The following is a 6,332-nucleotide window of genomic DNA, read 5'->3' as shown; positions in this document are numbered from 1 at the left end:
ATTCCTAGAATGTCGACGTTCACTCTTGCCATCTCCTGTTTGACCACTTACAATTTGCCTTTCTTCATGGACCTGACATTCCATGTTCCTATGCAATATTGCTCTTTACAGCATCCGACCTTGCTTCTATCACCAGTCACATCCACAAGTGGGTATTGTTTTTGCTTTGGCTCCATCCCTTCATTCTTTCTGGAGTTGGTGTATCCCATTTCAATTCTGAAAGAGTGTACAGATGTATTGATCAGGGTTCAGAAACAGAATCAATAGGATATATACATACACTATATATATGTGTGTATATATTATAAAGAATTAGGCCATGCAGTTGTAGAGGTTGAGTCCCATAATCTGCTATCTGCAAGCTGGATATCCAGAAAAGCCTATGGTATAGCTCCTCTTGTAGTCCAAAGGCCTGAGAACTAGGGGAACTGATAGCGTAAGTATCAGTCCGGAGACAAGAGAAAACCAATGCCCCAATTCAAACATGAAGGCAATAAGGGAATTAATCTTACCTCCTTCCACATTTTTTTCTATTCAGGATCTCAATGGATAGGTTGATGCTCACCTACATTGGGGAGGACAATCTACTTCACTGAGTCCACCAATTAACATATTAACCTCATCTGTAAACGTCCTGGCAGAAACATCCAGAAATAATGTTTAATCAGGGCACCTTGTAGCCCAATCAAGTTGACAAGTAAAATTAGCCATCACAACTGAGGCCTATTTAAAATACAGAGCCTTGTCTAGGCTTGCTTTCACAGTGTGATCTTGGAAATCACTTAGCTTTTCTCACCTATAAAATCAGTTTTCTCACCTATAAAATCAGTGGAGTGGATTGGATAATTTTCATCTCTTTGGTTTCTATAATTCTGTGACTCTGAGATCAGTTTTTCCTAGACCAAACTGTGGTGTCCCAAGGATGAAAGAATAGGAAAACAAAAACAAAAAACAAAGAGGGCTTTGGAATGAAGGAACAGAAAAACTGAACCCTTATCCTTCCCTCCCCCATGTTGTAACTATTAATGGATTTCAGGTCTTCCTGAGGAGTACAATCTGTCTCCCTTCCTACCTCATGGGGAGAAGGTATTTGCCTTAATCTTCCCCCATGCAGTATACATGCCTCATGCAATCAGCAAATGACCCACAAGACCCCTATCCCACTCTTTGTACCCTGGGTATAAAAATGGACTAAAGACCCCTGTTAAACGTCAGCTCTCCCTTGAGCTGGCCTGCTGTTCTAACAGCATCTCCCACTCTAATAGACTTTATTCTCTTCTCATTCTGCCTCATGTCTGGAAATTATTTTCCAACCCGTGCATGGACCATGACATTTTTGGTGGTCCATATGGGGACTTGGGGTCTCTTTCCCCACCTCCTCACTTCTCCTTTCTCATAAGGACCTTCTGCAAACAGGCAAGTGCTTTGGAAGCAAATAAGGAACTCTGGCCAGATTTACCCTCTGGTGTGTTCCAAAGGCCCCACTGCTCACTGCTCCAATAGCTGTTGGCCAAATGGGTAAGGGTCTTTCCTTTTTCTTCTGTCCAACTGAGGACTAGGCCAACCAATCTTGTGTGAGCATGAGTCAGGCATTTAAAAGCCATTAGGGTGCCTGCCACATGAAGACTCCCATGTGAGGGTAATGGGAACATGGAATGGATCAGGCCACAAGGGCATCCGCCCCCAGCACAGCAACTTCTGTGCATCGTGTCAGGCACATAGTGTTTGAAGCAAAACATAGAGTCCATTGTCCCCTGGCCGTCACCTTCCTGATAGGATTATAAGGCAGATTTCTCAGCCTATCTTCCCTGTCACTTTCACTCCTTTCCATTTTGGCCTGGATTGATTTACAGGAGCCTAGGTGTTGCCCCTGAGCCATCTCAAGAGTGCCTTCAATGTTTCAGGGCATAGCGGAATGGTGAGTCATCCAGTTGCTCCCGGGAATCTCTTTCTCTGCCCGGGTAACATGGTGCCTTAGCCACATAGTTCTCAGGGGTCACCTCTCACTGTCAGACATGACTGTTCGGAAAGTCAGCCATTTTGTGCTGTTAGTCACACGGAGAGATCACTGGAACAAAAGGGACACTTTTCTGTTGGCTGGTGACTCCCAGTACTCACTTTTATGGTATGTAGGCTAAGGGTGAGTTCTGGTACATCCTGGAAGCCTTTCTCAGACTCACTCCTTGGCTATATTTTCAGGAACTGGAAAAATTTTACCCTGCAAAAGGCCTGGTCCCAATAAAAACTGGGGAAACTCCCCCCCAAAAAGCCTCTGAATGTGCACTCAGTTCAGTTCACTTCAGTCGCTCAGTCATGTCCGACTCTTTGCGACCCCACGAACTGCAGCACACCAGGCCTTCCTGTCCATCACCAATTCCCAGAGTTCACTCAGACTCACCTCCATTGAGTCGGTGATGCCATCCAGCCACCTCATCCTCTGTCGTCCCCTTCTCCTCCTGCCCCCAATACCTCCCAGCATCAGAGTCTTTTCCAATGAGTCAACTCTTCACATGAGGTGGCCAAAGTACTGGAGTTTCAGCTTTAGCATCATTCCTTCCAAAGAAATCCCAGGGCTGATCTCCTTCAGAATGGACTGGTTGGATCTCCTTGCAGTCCAAGGGACTCTCGAGTCTTCTCCAACACCACAGTTCAAAAGCATCAATTCTTCGGCGCTCAGCCTTCTTCACAGTCCCAACTCTCACATCCATACATGACCACAGGAAAAACCATAGCCTTGACTAGACGGACCTTTGTTGGCAAAGTAATGTCTCTGCTTTTGAATATGCTATCTAGGTTGGTCATAACTTTCCTTCCAAGGAGTAAGCATCTTTTAATTTCATGGCTGCAGTCACCATCTGCAGTGATTTTGGAGCCCAAAAGTATAAAGTCTGACACTGTTTCCACTGTTTCCCCATCTATTTCCCATGAAGTGATGGGACCGGATCTATGAGCTTACCTTCTCAAATAAACACACTGGTCACATAACAGTATTTCCAATATTCTATAAAAGCCCAAACTTACAACAGAACTTACTGTAGCTTAGAGACACTTTAGACACCAGTCATATGTGCCTTCAAATGATGGACATACTTTTTAAATTTAATCATCAGAAACAACAGACTATAAATTGGGCCATACTGACACTATAGAAAAGGCATCAACATCACATGCTCTAAATTTTGCAAGGGCTTGTATGGACATCCTAGAGAGAAAGCCCATATAAACTGTTTTCCCTTCATGCCTAAGACACTAACCTATTGCATGAGTTTATTTATAATTCTGTCATATCAATCCTTTGAGAATGTCTTCTGATGCTAAAAGATATGCAGGTATACATGAACTGACTATAAGTAAACTTATGGACTCATACTAAGTACAAAAATGCTTCACAGACATACAGAGAGCCAACAGATACATGAAGAGATGCTCAGCATCACTAATCATCAAGGAAATGCATATTAAAACCTTAATGAGAAATCTTCACACACATGCTACTATCAAAAAGACAATATGTATGGCACCCGACTCCAGTACTCTTGCCTGGAAAATCCCATGGACGGAGGAGCCTGGTAGGCTGCGGTCCATGGGGTCACTAAGAGTCAGACATGACAGAGCGACTTCACTTTCACTTTTCACTTTCATGCATTGGAGAAGGAAATGGCACCCCCTCCAGTACTTTTGCCTGGAGAATCCCAGGGATGGGGGAGCCTGGTGGGCTGCTGTCTATGGGGTCGCACAGAGTCGGACAAGACTGACATGACTTAGCAGCAGCAGCAAGTGTTGATGAGGATGTGGTGAAAAGGGAAATTTTATGCATTCTTGGAGGAAATGTAAATTGGTCTAGCCACTATAGAAGACAGTTTGGAGTTTTCTTCAAAAAGTAAAAATATGACTAATATGTGACTAGCAATTAAATCTCTGGGTATTTGCCCAAATAAAGCAAAAACAGTAACCTGAAATATACATAAGCCTCCATGTTCATCCTAATGTTATTTTTGATAGGGATAAAAATAAATTGTGTCTATCAATGGGTGAATGTATTAAGATATGGTTTGTGTGTTTATATACACATACATATGTGTATATAGACACATATACATGTAGAATTCAACCAAAATAAAGAATAAAATTTTGCCATTTGCAGCAACATGGATGGACCTTGAGGGTGTTTAAACCAGACAGAGAAAGAAAAACACCGTGATTTCACTTATATGTGGAATTTAAAAAGAGAAACACAAAACCAAGCTCATGGGTACAGAGAACAGATTAGTGGTTACCAGAGGTGTGGAGTAGGGGTGGACAATATGTATGAAGGGGGTCAAAAGGTTAAAACTTCTAATTATAGCATAGCTAAGTCATGGGGATACAATGTACAGTATGATAACTATAGTTAGTAATATTGTATTACATAATTGAAAGTTACTAAAAGAGATGTAAAGAACAGACTTTTGCACTATGTGGGAGAAGTCGAGGGTGGGACAATATGAAAGAATAGCATTGAAACATGTATATTATCATACATAAAATAGATGAGCAGTGCAAGTTCAATACATGAAGCTGGGCACTCAAAGCTGGTGCTCTGGGATAACCCAGAGGGATGGGCTGGGGTGGCAGGTGGGAGGGGGGTTCAGGATGGGGGACACATATACACCCATGGCTGATTCATGTTGATGTATGGCAAAAGCCACCACAATATTGTAAGGTAATTAGCCTCCAATTAAAATAAATAAATAAATTTTAGAAAAAGAAAGCTTCATCACAAGAAAAAAAAATTTGTAACTATGTATGGTGATGGATTTTAACTAGACTTATTTGGTGATTATTTTGCATTATATACCAATATTGAATTATTATGATGTACACCTGAAATTAATGTAGTGTTAAAATATGCTAATTATAACTCAATAACAAAAAAAAATTTCACAAAACACACACATTTCACTTTTCAAAATTACTACATCAATAATAATAATAATAATACTTAACACATATACCACAGACATTATTCTATTTGCTAATTACATTGGAGAAGGAAATGGCAACCCACTCCAGTGTTCTTGCCTGGAGAATCCCAAGGACGGGGAGCCTGGTGGGCTGCCGTCTATGGGGTCGCACAGAGTCGGACACGACTGAAGTGACTTAGCAGCAATTACATTTTAGATAATATACAGTATTCTAAACATTTCAGGTATACAGTATCGTGATTCAATACTTTTAAAGATTATGAAATGATCACCACAGTTTGCCGTTCCCTTCTCCAGTAATAAACATAGGGATAAATATATTTTCTGAAATAGTGTTTTCACTTTCTTCAGTAAATGCTCAGAAGTAGAATTCCTGGATCATCCATTCACCATACAAAATTGTCACAGTATCACTGATTGTGTTACATTCCCTTAACATTTATTTTATGGCTGGAATTTTGTATCTCTTACTCTCTTTCACCTATTTCTTCCATGCCCCTAAACTCCAGCCCTCTGGCAACTACCAGTTGGTTTGCTATCTGTGAGTCTGCTTTCTTGCACATTTGCTTTGATTTATATATTCTACATATAAATGAAATTATATAGTATTTGTTTCTCAATCTTTGCTATACTTCACTTAGCATGGTTTCCTCAAGCTCCATCCATATTGTTACAAAAGACAAGGTGTCATTCTTCTTTATGGCTTATTAATATTCCTTTACATGTACATAATGTATCCTCTTTATCCATTCATCTATGAACGGACACTTAGATTGCTTCCACACTTTGGATATTGAAAGTAGTGCTGTAATAAACATGAGTTCAGTTCAGTTGCTCAGTCATGTTCGACTCTTTGCAACTCCATGAACTGCAGCACGCCAGGCTTCCCTGTCCATCACCAACTCCCAGAGTTCACCCAAACTCATGTCTATTGAGTCGGTGATGCCATCCAACCATCTCCCATCCCTTCATTCTTTGTGGAGTTATTTCTCCACTGATCTCCAGTAGCTATTGGGCACCTACCGACCTGGGGAGTTCATCTTTCAGTGTCCTATCTTTTTGACTTTTCATACTGTTCATGAGATTCTCAAGGCAAGAATACTGAAGTGGTTTGCCATTCCCTTCTCCAGTAATAAACATAGGGATAAATATATCTTTCTGAAATAGTGTTTTCACTTTCTTCAGATAAATGCTCAGAAGTAGAATTCCTGGATCATATGGTAGTTCTGGGCTCTTAAAAGAAATTCAGGCTTTATAAGGGATCAAATAGAATGCACTCCAAAGGGTGTCATGCATACCCTGCCAAAATTCCAGTCCTGGTACATCATCCCTCTGCAACTTGAAAACTAGTGATGGGCTGCCTGTCAC

The sequence above is a fragment of the Bubalus kerabau genome, chromosome X, assembly GCF_029407905.1.
Source record: "Bubalus kerabau isolate K-KA32 ecotype Philippines breed swamp buffalo chromosome X, PCC_UOA_SB_1v2, whole genome shotgun sequence".
In the NCBI taxonomy this organism is placed as follows: domain Eukaryota; kingdom Metazoa; phylum Chordata; class Mammalia; order Artiodactyla; family Bovidae; genus Bubalus; species Bubalus kerabau.
The sequence above is the reverse complement of the archived record's forward strand: the minus strand, read 5'-3'. Positions refer to the sequence as shown.